The 12,850-nt window shown below is 50.3% G+C and overlaps 1 long non-coding RNA gene across 1 annotated transcript; it reads right to left on the reverse strand.

Moving 5' to 3' along the window:
* Positions 1–6,090: 6,090 nt before the first annotated feature.
* On the reverse strand, positions 6,091–11,505 carry LOC113945965. The gene is made up of 3 exons (XR_003527241.1): positions 11,449–11,505; positions 10,232–10,372; positions 6,091–6,312 (listed from the first exon to the last, which is right to left on the reverse strand). It is a non-coding gene; the product is annotated as an uncharacterized LOC113945965 (long non-coding RNA).
* Between the last annotated feature and the right edge of the window lie 1,345 nt (positions 11,506–12,850).

Genomic DNA, 12,850 nt, shown 5'->3' on the forward strand with positions numbered 1-12,850 from the left:
TTGGAAAACATGAAATACAAGAGCAATTCTGTCTCTTCTGTTGGGGCCCTGGCATTTCTGATGTTATCTCTCCCAGAGTTTGCCCTATGGAGCAGATGCCCCTGAAGGGCGGCCAAGGTGGACGGGTGGATGGGAGAGAATCTGCCAAGGGACTCACACCCATCCTAGAGGGGCTGCAGGGCCTCAAAGAGAGAAGAAAATCTGGCTGGAGAAAAAGAATCTCAGAGCCCAGACTTGTCGGGTGAAAGGTGTTGGAAAATGCAAACTATTAATTTAAAGAACTGGGCCAGGAACCAGGGGTGCCAGGCTGAGCTGTTATCTGCTGCATCAGCTGCAAGCCTGGCTCGGGATTTCAAAATAAAATTAGACTTGCAGTATATGTCTTTAAATATTTAAATTACTTTCAGTAATTCATATGGTGACATTTAAACAAAGTACACCAAGCAAACGGCTCCCAGTGCTAAAAGGAAATGTTTGCAGGTAATAATATTTAATTTAAGAGGGAACGGCTGATATCAATGCAGAATCTTAATGCTGAATTCAACCTACATTCCTCTCTGAACCAAGCAGGGAAGAATAAATCCCCAGGCCCACGAATGGTTAAGCATGCAGAGTGATGTTATTAAAGTGCTGGTCCCAGGCACCCCAATGAGCTGTGAATTACGTGGGTGCCCAGATATTTGCAGGACCGGGGCCTCTGTGCTTTTTGGGCTCCCAAGAGTGGGGACAGGCAGCTCCATGGTGGGAAGTGAGGACTACAGGGGCTTGGCAGTTCCAGCCCCTCCTGCCCCACTCTCCTGCCCTCCCACATCCTTCTTGGGTCCTTTGCCATGAGTCTGTTCTAGTAAGTAAAGGGAAAATCCATCCTGGGTGCAAACAAGCAGAACTCAATGAAGTCAGCTCACACACAGCCCGCTCTGCCGTGGTGCTGCCGGCCAATTTGGAGAGCTCAGCCGGGTCTGTTACATCAGTCACACTGGATTTCATAACATTAGACATTTCAATGAGGGTGACTCATTCTCTCTTGAAGTGTATTGTATGTATGAGCAAAGATGATTAACTTTTGCTGAATGGTATGATTTCTGGGATGGGAACTGCTATTAATTAGGAGCGGATCTCAGATGTTCACAAACCCTGTTTTCATGGCCTACTTTGTATATTTTTCTCCATTCTACTTGTTTTTTTAGCTCAGGATAAATATTAAAGTGCTCTTCCCTGCTATCTGTAGCTAAAGCAGCCAGATGTCCAGCAAAGGCATCTGACTTTCATAGTCAGGCACAGCCCAGGGCTCAGTTCCTGTGGCCAAGCTTCAGCTTCTTGCCCCAAAAAGCTCAGTTTTCACATTAAATGCAAACAAAACAAAATAAAAGGGAGCTTCCAGCCAGCACAAGTGCAGCAGATAAAGTACCACGGGAGGTAAAATAAGCACAGACAGCTCAGAATGCAAAATACAAAGAATTACCCTTCCTCATCCTCCCCTGAAATTTCCTCTTTTAAAGGAAATTTGGGGGCTTATGCTGAGCTCACGCTTCTGACTGTTGAGCTTTGGGGGTTGGCAACGCCAAGGATCCTTGGCATAAAGAGTCTCCAAGGTTCAGGGAGAAAGACACCCCTTTAGCTGTACTGGCTGCAAAGCTGGACAACTCACCAGTGTGAAGGTCAGGATGCTCAGCGGCTTCTGCAGCCCCTGGCACCGTGGTCCTGCAGAAAGTGCCTGGAGGCATCAATACCAGTCAGCTTGGAAAAGCCAGAGGAGGCAGGCCTGGGATGGGATGGAGTCATCCTTCCCCACCCCAGGCACTGCCAGGGGGATGCTGAGGAGCAGCCAGGCTGAAACTGGGGACCTGGCAGGCCAGTGTGGCCTGGACTGTTTGGTGGCATCTTGCCACCACCTCATGACTGCCGGCATCTCCGTTGGGATGACAGGGTCCCCTCCCAGCTCCAGCCTGTGAGCTCCCTCTTGCTCAGTCCCAAGGCACCTGCAGTGAGTGACACAACATTCCACAGAGCCAAACACACTCCACTCTGCTCTGGCTCCATTGCTGTGGGCAGCAAAACAGCCCTGGGAATAGACAAACTGTGGTCAATCCCTCTGCCTGGCCAGCAAGGAGCTGGGGGAACGTTTCTTGTCCTTGGTTCCTGGTGAGACACCGCTGTGAGAGTCCACTGTGACTTCCAGAAAGAGAAAGGAAGGGTCAGGGCTCAGCCTGACACTCTGCCAGCAAGGATGAGGTTCACCTACCTTGCCCAGCACCCCATCACCGTGCACCCCCTCCAGCACTCACGGCCACTCCTCAAATGTCAGGCAGGGACTGTGGGCAGCAGTTACACAAGCAAAGGTCACTGGATCCGTGCTTTTCTCTTCCATCAGCTGAGGCTGCTCAAAGCTCCTGGGCACGGGCTGGAGATCTGGTCCAGCTCCATGGTAGGCAGTGGTGATGAGCATGAGCAAACCCGAGAGAAGCAAGCCTTAATTGTAATTGCTTTTAGTTAATCGAGATGAGATGATTTCTTTGGATCAAAACTGAGATGAGAGGGCTGGGTATTTCAGCACAAATGGGGGGTGAGCAGTGAAACTGCCTGGGTGCGTGTCCAGCCCTAACCTGGAGGGGGGTTGGAAACTTGTGGGGTAGTGACTTGCTCTCCTCTCCTCCTCCCACTTGTCACCAGGCAGTGGCAGAGACAGCTCCTCTTCCCCAGCAGCTCAGTGTGACCTGCTCTGGTTCAGGCACTGCAACCAGGCTGGTGGCAGCAGACCTGGAAGCACCTGCTGCCCAAGCTTCCCCATAACCACCACAGCTCCCAGGCTTGCTTTTAAGAATCTGGGAGGTGTGGGAGCATTAGGAGGCTTCTTCTTTCAGACTCAATGGTGAGGAATATATATTCAAAACAGAGATAGGGCTAGTTTCTCTCAAGCTTGTGGGAGGACATCTCTTCTCCTGCACACCAGTCCAACTGTGAGTATCTTTGAGATAAAGTGGCATCTCAAAGGGGCAGGAAAACCCCACAATTTGCCTAAATTTTGCACTTATGAAATACCACTGGCAGATGAAAGCATGGATATATGATTCACGCACAAGTCTGGGATGTGTGAGCCACTGCCAAAACTCCAGGCGTGCAAAGAAGGCTGAGCCACGCAACACCAAGGGTTTCCTTGGAGACTGACGCAGAAGGGGCTTCTCCTCCAGAGGTTCCTTCTCCCTGCCTTACCAGGCAAAGAAACACCCTAAATGCCATCTCATCCAAGAGAGCCAGTAAGGCTCCACTATGCCACTGGAGGAAGGGGCAGTGCTGGGAACCTGGAGGGGGGTTTTCCTCACCTCCAGCTTAGTTTTCCTGTTGCACATCTCACTCAAGCTTCTAAAAATGTTTGCTGAAGCAACTGTCTCTAAGGCAATTTCCATAACAATGGTTGCAGAAGGAGGATCCATGCTGCTGGCTGACTTGCTGCTCACAGGCTCCCCGAGGAACTGGAGCACTGCAATTCCAGCGGTGAGATGTCTCTGTGAATGAGAGGAAAAGAGTATTTAACTGAATTGCTCCCAACAGCTGCTGGAAAGCTCCGCAGAGGCCCTACTGTCCCTCACCCAGCTGAGGGGGCATGGGCAGGGCTCCCCCAGCCTGGCCCTGGGGCACTGTCAGACCACAGGAGCCTGCAGGCAGAGAAACCACCCACAGCAAAGGTACAAAACCACAGAAAGTGCTTCCACACCTTCACCACTGCCCAATGAACACCAGTGCAGGCAGTCAGCAGAGGGGAAGGACCAGTGCCAGAGGCAGCAGCAGTTGCTGCAACTCTAACATCAGCCAAGGCTCCTGCTTCATCCGAGGCCTTGGTCCTTGAAAGGCCACGAGTTACTCAAAGCCCCCATGTGTTGCTATTTTATCTCTCAGTTCTGGGTGCTCAGCCCCAGCCAAACCCACCCGGGTTTGCTCCTTCCCCACATCTTTTCCACTTGACCCATTAAAGTCAACGCTCAGCCACTGCCTCCGGTTTGAATCGCTCACATCCTGCCATTACAGCTTTGTTTAAATCTGTGCAGAGCTCAACCTGTTGTCAGACAGACACTAATTTGTGTGTTTCTAATTATTTGTTTCCATCTTAAAACCTGTTTTTCAGCAGATTGCAGCTTTATTTTAATACATGTTTGGCTAGAGCTTGATATACTGGTTGCCAGTAACCTAGACACAAAATGGGATTACATTGCATAGGGAGAGCAGGGGGAGAAATAAGCCTGAGTTAAACTGAATTAAGAGTCTGTTCATCAAAATGAACTATGCAAAACTGTGAAACAAGCAGCAGTTTTGCATCACAGAAGATTCTGTTTCTATACTCCTCTGTTTCTACCCCTCAAAATAAGATGAACCTCAGCACTCACAAAGGGCATTTGAAACAACTCCTTACAAAAACACTTTGACCACCTCCTTTTGATGTGATTAAAGCTCTTAAACTTACTTTTAATCCCTTTTATACTCACATGCTTGGTGTTAAAAATTAGCTCATCAGTGGATGACCCAACCAGGATCAATTTCCAGCTGCTTTCCCAGGATGTGGGTGCAGGAAGTCAGGCACCATCCTCAGCCTCTTCAATCAAGCAACGCTCCATTAACAGCTTTTTACCCTTCCAGAAGCAGGCTGAGCCCTTTGTTTCTTGGTCATTTTCACACAAGTCTTCAGAGGGTAGAAGAAGTAGCTCCAAGGCAACACTGCTGCAACACGCCAGGCAGCACAACCAGTGCTCCAGGACCTGTCTTTGTTTCACTCTTTCTCTGTAGCACTTTCTCCTACGTTGAGGATTTTGGGGTCTCTGATCTAAAATGCAGATTAGGAGACTTGACTCTGAGGCAATTAAACCAAAACAAAACCATATGTTATTTGCTGGCAAATACTGACTTTTTAGAGGAGGCTGTGTTCTGTGTAGCACACTGCTCTGCCTGCACATCCACCCTGCCAGGGAGAGAAGGAAGGGTGCTGCAGTGCCTGCAGCTGGCTGGGGAGACCCTCCCCAGCTCCTGGGCCAGCCAAAGCTTAAACAGTGACAAAAATGTCCAGGCTAGATTTTGCCCGTGGCAGTGCTGGTTGCTCCCTGCATTTGCAGAGAGAGATGCTCAACATCAACACCCACTGAGCAGGTCCCCACCCCACAGTGTTTCACCTCAGCTCCCACCTTTTCCAGGTCCAGGACACAGCGCCTGCTCCTTCCTGTTCTTTGTGTGCACAGCCCTGCCCTTCCTGGCAATGGTTGGATAAGTCACCTGTCCACTGTATCCGTACAAAACTCTTCCCTGCTCAGCCACACCAGCCCTTCCCACTGGAACACTTGTAGAAAGATTTGGTTTCAGTGGCCAAACGTAGTGACATGACACAGACACGTGGCTTCACAGGAAAATCAGTGGATCTTTGGCAGGGATGTTGGAGTCTCCATGACTAACCTGTAACTGGGTGGTTTAGGAAAAAAGCCCTGAGCCAAGCTGCTTGCAACAGTCTCACCTTTGGCTGCCCCTCCCCAGTTCCCTGCCTTTCCCTGGATGTGTGAAAACCCAGCAAGAGCATTCCACAGGCAAGAAAGCTTCCATCCCCCCAGCACAGGGGTTGTGGTTACCCACCAGGATGGGCAGGACCCATGTGAGGATTGGCAGTGTACATCCAGTAGCACATTGTTTCCCCAGTGTAGCCTGGCCTCTGGTCGCCTCCACAGTCAGCTGCAGTGGGAGAGTGAAATCCTTGTGCGGTTCTTTCCAGCAGTGAAGACAATCCAAGGACATTGATTTCTCTGCTGGTTTTGTTGACAGACATAGAGGCCCAAAAAGTTGATGCAATCAGTGGGGTGTAAGGATGCACTTTCCAGGAGGAACTAAATGCTAGAGGGAATCAGCTTTTCTGTGTTAACAAAGTGGTCTGGGACTTTGGAGGAGACACTCATTTTGAGGACACAGCCCAGAGCACCTGGTCCATCTTGTTCCTGGTGTGCAGAGGCCCGGCCGGAAGGCTGACAGTGTGCAGCATCCCCAGATGAGCACCAGGGATCTCCTCCCTCTTGGACTCTGAGGGATACATGACCCAGAGCAATCACTCCATTGGTCACCTGGGAAAAGGCCTTTGCCAGGCCAAATTTTGGTGTGTGCATCAGCAGCAAGGAGATTGGCTGGGGGTGGCCATGGCCTCCTGGTTTGGTCCTTGCAGAGGAGCATCTCATCCAGACACCTCTGCTTCCATCTGTCAGCTGAGCCAAAGGGTTCGTCATCTCCTTGTAGCCCTTCCCTATTTCCACCCTAGGACGTTTTTGGTGAGCTTCTACTCCTTTTTTTATGCTAAAAAGGAAAGAAAAAAGGAAGAGAAGACACTTGATGTTAAGGAAATCTAACAGAGCATGCAGCAATCCAACTGCTCAGACACATATGCCACCTTCCTTCTGCTCTGTACCAGTGAGGCTGTGCCATATTTAGATCTGGCTCCATCTCTCGCAAACTTGACCAACTGTTCCTCCACAGTGTCATCTTCACTTGTTTACCCCCAAACTGTTCACTGGAATCTTCAATTCAATGAGGGGAAAATAATAAAAAAAAAGCAGGTTTTATTTTTAATGACGGGAAAAGCACTAAACGCCAAGAAAGCCAGATCGCAACAGTGCCGGGTAGAGAGGTCAAGAGATCCCTTGGTGAGTCATCATCTTCACCAGGGACCTCCCGTGTGGGGAGGCAGATGTGTTTCCTAGAAATTGCTGTGCTGTGGTGGCGGGGCCAGCCCTGTGCTCGCTGCCAGGGCAGCGTCCGGCCGGCCGAGTCATCGGCCCGCGGGATCCTCCTGCGAGTGTGGGCTCCCAGAGGAGAGGCGAGTTCAGCCGCACGGGAGGGCAGGCACAGACCTGTGGTCACATTTGGTTTGCCTCAGTGTAACTCCTGGGAGGAGCCGCCCCACGCAGGGTGCTGAGCATCTGCAAAGCAAAGGGGGTAACAGCCTCCTTGAGGGAATGGCTGAAAAGTCCACCTCTGTTACAAGTAGGAAACATGGGAAAGTACAGAAGGGCTTTTCCCTACCTTCCTCATTGTGCCAAACCACAACAAGCTCACAACAGTGCTTGGGACCAGGAGTCAGGCATTGATGGTCTTGCTCAACACTTTCAGCCATGGTTATGCCACACATGAGGCAGAGGTGAGCCCTTGTCCTCCTGCACACAGTGAAGCCTTGGAGGCTTCTCACTGAACATCCACATCTCTTCCTGGCTTGCCCTTGATGTCAAGCCATTGTTGTCTCCTGGAGGACATGGTGACAGCCTGTCCTGCAGCCTTGCAGGAGGCTGCAGTGTGAATCCTCACAGCCCCCACACCAGCACTGGGCCTTGTATACAAACCTTTCTCACACTCAAGGCAGATCTTACGGAGTTAAGAGCATTTTCTTGGCTTGCTGTGCTGGTGGAAGAGCAACTTACAGCACAGCAGATGGATAAAATTCTAATTTGGGTTTCACATGATTTATATAAATAGGCTTAGACGAGGTTGCGCAGAGATGGCACAGTCATCTGCCAGCCCTGCTCTGTTTACCTCTAGACCCTCTCCTCCCTTCCCATTAATGAGCACCCCAGTAGCGTCTTGTGCATTAGCAGTGACAAGTCATCCCAGCCTGTGTCATCCTCCTGCAAACCACACAGCTCCAGTCCCTGCTCCCAGCAAGGCAAAGCAGCCTCCTGCCATCCCGCCCACCTGTGGACAGCATTTATGCTCATCCCTCAAAACCAAACTGTCAAGGAGCGCAGCAGAGCCACGACTCCCACGGTCGGCTCAGGAGATGGGGCAGGGTGAAGATGGACCATGCTGCCAGATATGGACAAGAACAGAGCTCTCCCAAGCCCCCACTCACTCACGGGACACCAGTTTCTGCCCGTGCTTCTCCCCACCTCAGAGTGAGGGGACATCAGTGGCCCCACTGCCACTCTCATGAAGATGACACAGCAGCTCCCACTCCTTCTCCCCGCTAGTGTGTCACTAAGAAGCCTTCATCACATCCTGATCAACAAACCAGCAAGCACATCTTGGTAGGGTTTAGATAGAAACCCCTGCCACATCCCTACCACTCTTGAAGGGTGACATGGGCTGCTGCTGTGCCAAGAAGGGGCTTGTGACAAACAGATGAATGTCTGGTTCCTGTGAGGCTCCAGCATGCATCTGCTGAACATCTCCACCACACATGTATTCTATCCCAGAAATCAAGTGTGACTTGATCCCAGCAGAAAAAATAGAGAATTAAGCTGCTGGTTTCTTTACGAGGTCAAAGGAAGCTTACGTAAATTTTGTGAAGTTTGGTGGCTAATGAGATGGTGATGGGCACATGTTTAGCTTTTACTGGCCAGTGAGAGCCCATGAGCACCCTTTACTCCACAACATAAACCCATCGGAAACCAGGCTTTACTGGTTTCCGCTGCTCGTGGAACAAGTTGTATTATTTGTATAATTGTATCCTAGGAGCCCTAGTTTCTGTCCTGCATAGTCCCTGGCATGAGCAGTATTTTCCATGGTCAGCCCAGAAGGAGGGAGCAGACTTTAACCCCTTTGGTGCAAAGAGCACATTCCCACATAAGGTTATTTCCATGCAACCCCCACTACGAGAAAAAAAGCCCTCCTAGGATTAAGGCACATGCAGAGAAATCCCGAAGCCAGCAAGGAGTTGCCTCTAGGAGAGGTGCAGGTGGCTTGGGAGCATCTGGGGAGGCTCCTGGGGGGTTGGTTGAGCCCTTGCAGCTCCTGCAGCCGGTACCATGCTCAAACCCCACCTTCAGCCTGGCCTCTGCCAAAACTCTCTGATTCAGCCTCTCTTTTCCAGCCATGCATCATAAACCAGCCCTTCACCAGCTGGGATAAGGCACAGGTCACCAAACAAGTGAAGAAAAAAGGATTTCTCAAGGGACAAGGCAGATACACCCCCACGATGTGACCTAGTTTCCCTGCTTGTGCATCTGTGGTGGAGGACAGGAGTGATGTGACACTGGCAGTCAGAACTACCTCTACCCAGTGAGGTGCAAGCAAAGCCAGGGTCCTTGTCCTGGGCCACTGTAGAAGATAACAGAAGCTTCATGAGGCACCTCAGGCTTGAGAGAGGCAGGCCAAGGCTTTGCAGAAGTGACACATGACTTGGAGCTTCTTGGGAACTGAGTGTGGTACACGCTGAAAGAATCTGAGTTGAGAAGGCAAGGACTCAGGGAGGCCTTTGGGGAGATCTCAGCCATCCCAGAGCACAGCCACCCTGGTCCTTTTTGTCCAAGCTCATCACTGAGGTCCTCCTTAGCCACCTGAGCCACTCCCACATGTGCCTGTTGTCCAAGACCTGCCCCTAATTATGAGAGAGAAGAAAGGAAGCACGGAAAGCTAGAGATTCAGGTCGAGGAGTGGTGGGGTTCTGGGACACCAGCAATCCCTGAGGGAGCTGCAAATGTGCTGCAGCTGAGGGTTAGGAGAGATGTAAGGTGCAGGACTCAGTGGTCCATGAAACCCTCGCCATCAGCACCTCTCAGGGCACAGAGCCAATCTGGGCTCTTTGTCATGTGGGCCTAAAATGCTGAACCATGAGACTTCTGTTGAGCTTGGAGACTCAGTTTCTGCTGCCCTAGTAAAGAAGAGCAAATGGCAGATTCAGGGTGCTGTCAGCAGCTGGGAGAGCATTCCTTCATTTCCCCAGTGCCCACAACAGTGGCGGATGAGAAACACATCACCTGGAAAATATTTGGGGTTTTCTTCCAATAGTTGCTGCCTCTGTGCTGAGGACATGCAAGCAAAAGGAGACGGATCTTCTGTCAAAACCATTTGCCACTGTTGCAGTGTTTTTAAGCAAAACCCAAAGCATTCCAAAAGAGACTGAGGAAGCCACCCATAAACCAGAGAAAACAACTTAGGGGATGCAAGGCAGCTCATGGGTTTGGGTGTCATGTGCTCAGGGAGGAGTGGCAGCCTCTGCCCCAGAATCACCCAGGGAGGAGGAGAGGGAGCCCTGGTCTCAGGAATTGGCATCCCCTCCTGCTTCAACCGCAGGACCTCACCCACCCTCTCACCTAACACCTCTCACTGTCAGAAAGAGCTGGGGACGTGTCAGCAAAGCCAAGGTGCCCAAGCAAAATCATTTTTAGAGAAGGGGAAGCTTAGAGCATCACCAGTGTGGAGTGGCAAAGGCAACAGGAATCCCAAGCAGGGATGATCCCTGCCCCAGACCCCAGTTTTGGGCTGAAAAAGGCAATCTTCCCACCTGCCAGGATTTCTCTGCTGATGGAAATTCAGCTCCTACCAAAGCTTCACGTGTTTCTCACCCATGTCACAAATAATTTGTGGCTGGACTCAAGTCAGTAGAGTTGATGCAGATCCCTCATAGTCTTTCAAACAGAAATCTCTGCAAAAAGGTTGATTTGATTGCTTTCGGATTTCATTTCAGCCTTCATTTTTCTAATCTCTTTAAAAAGCACCTACTCAGTAGTAATGGCAAAGATATTTCCTTAGAGAAGTTTGAGAAGCTTGTAGAGGCAATGTTTGAAAAATAATAAAAAATAATAAAGATTTGCTAGCTCCCAGGAGTGAAGAACAAAAATCATGCTTGTCTAGAAACATACTTACACCAGCAGGCTTTTACTAGCATGTGAACCAGCAGTTGGTACTGACTCAGTCTCTGAGGTTTTCCTGGTGTATTAACTACAAAGTGGCATTATTTCAGTCCCAAGCAGTAGAATTTCATAAAACAGCTCCAACAAACATCCCATCATCAGGCTGGAAGCTCTGATGAACAGGACAGCTGATTCCTCACACGGATTACAAATCACTGATTCCCCTCACCAGACGATGTTAAGCACGGATTTCAGTGAGAACCATTAAGGACAAATCCAGACCTCGATCCGTGCCAGAAGAAAAGCTTGGAGGAAGCATCTACTGAAGTGTCTTCCCTTAGCAAGGGACTTTCCTGAGCTGGGTGCTCAGGGTCACTGCCTCTCCTCTGGGACACAGAGGCACTGCCTCGGTGTTTGGGTCCCACAGGGAGTGAAGTCACTGCCACCACAGAGCCACTCACAGGGAGCCGTCCCCATTCACAACTCCCGTTCATTCACTCCAGAGCATTCCCATGGCCAGATGTTTATCACTCTTGTGTCACCCTCCAACTATTTTGCAGGGGTGGTAGGAGTGGCTTTTGGAAGACATTTGAGTACACACACAAATACAGGCTTGGGCTGCTGTGTGTTTGGACAAACAAATAAGTGCAACTAATCAATAGAAATGTTTTTATGTTAGCCGTGACTGGGAAGAGAGGATCCCAGCTCTGCCAGATAAAAAATCCCCATGGGCATTTCTAAGTGCTCCCAAAACCAGCTGGACTAAGACCTTCCCTGTTCACCCCACGGATCTGCGTGGGTGAGGAATTCAAAAAAATAGGAAGTTTTTAAAAGATAAAACTAAGTGAACAAAATAGCCCCCGCTTACCTTTGCACACTGAGTCTGAACTGTCAGAAGAGCAACACAGCCCCAGGGCAGGTGTCTCCAGCCCTGAGCTGGACATGCAGCACTGATGGACGTGGTTGCTCCTGCAGCTCCCAGCAGCCAGGGACCAGCAGCTTCTGTCCAAAACAACCACTGATAAACATATATTCAAATATCTCTATTACCCCATTTATAACACAGAAGGGTTGGCCTGTCTGGAAGCACTTTTCCTGGCCTGACAGCACGGCAGCAGGCAACCAGTGGTCCTGGTATGACACCAGTAGTGGTTTTCTACCCCAGATAAAGCTGTCCCAGACCCACTTGCCTCAATGTCCAAAACAGATGCTGGCATTCCTGCTGGTTACAGGCAGTGATGAGCTGTTTCTGTATCTGGAGACGGTTTTAAGAAGGTAAATGACAAATTAGCAGCTGCTGCTTGGTGAGGTTTTGCAGGCGATTCAAATGGAGCAAAGTGGGCTTGGTCTGGAGTCAGGACCTGTACAGGGGAGGCAAAGCACAAATGGGGCACCCACTGCCATCCTAAGTGCTCCAAGATTATTGCAGTACCCAGGGAGCCAGATCCCAGGTGTGTGCCCCCCTGGGAGGGCAGCCCATCCTGCTGAGGTCGGCAGGGCAAATGTGCTCAACAACTGGCAGTAGGGACCAGCCCTGATCCCTCTACAACCAGCAGCTAAAAGTCCCATTTAACTTCAATAGAGCCAGGATTTGGCCTGGATCTCAACTAAACCCATGACCATCAGTGGCTTTGCTTGGGATTTAATTCCTTGGATTAAAGGGAATTTGCCCCGCAGCCAGAGCTCAACACCCACATCCCACCACTGCTCCATTGTGGCCAACAAGAGCAAACCGATCCGAGGTCCCTGGGCTTTAAACAAACAAACAGCAAAAAGAGAAAGAAAAAGAAAAAAAGAAGAGCATTTATTTTCCCTGCAGCTGTGCTCTCCCGGACAGAGGATTTCTGTGGCAGGACAATAACGCTTTATGCCACGAGGTTAAGTTGCAGTTACTTGAAACTATCAGCTCTTGTGTTCGAATCATCTTATTACCTCCACAATCAAACAAGGCTTCCCCATCGGCAACTATTCGGTCATGCTGTTAAAATTGGACACAGAGGCCAAGCAGGGCTGGATTTGAAGTGATCTAATGGGAGCTGCCTGAGGCTGCTCTGGGGAGGGGGGTACAGCCAGCTTGCTACCCTGCACTCTTGATTACCAAAGGAAAAAACATTGCATTACCAGACCCCAGTGCACCGTCTTGGGTCTCACGAGTTACCTCAACACCCTGGAAAGGGAAGGTGAGGGAGTAACACAGAATCCCCTGGGGATGCACAGAGGAAGGGAGCTGCTTGGAGCAGTCTTCTGGGATGCATGCAGGAATGCACTAA

The sequence above is a fragment of the Corapipo altera genome, unplaced genomic scaffold (assembly GCF_003945725.1).
Source record: "Corapipo altera isolate COAL_440 unplaced genomic scaffold, ASM394572v1 55, whole genome shotgun sequence".
NCBI classification, from domain to species: domain Eukaryota; kingdom Metazoa; phylum Chordata; class Aves; order Passeriformes; family Pipridae; genus Corapipo; species Corapipo altera.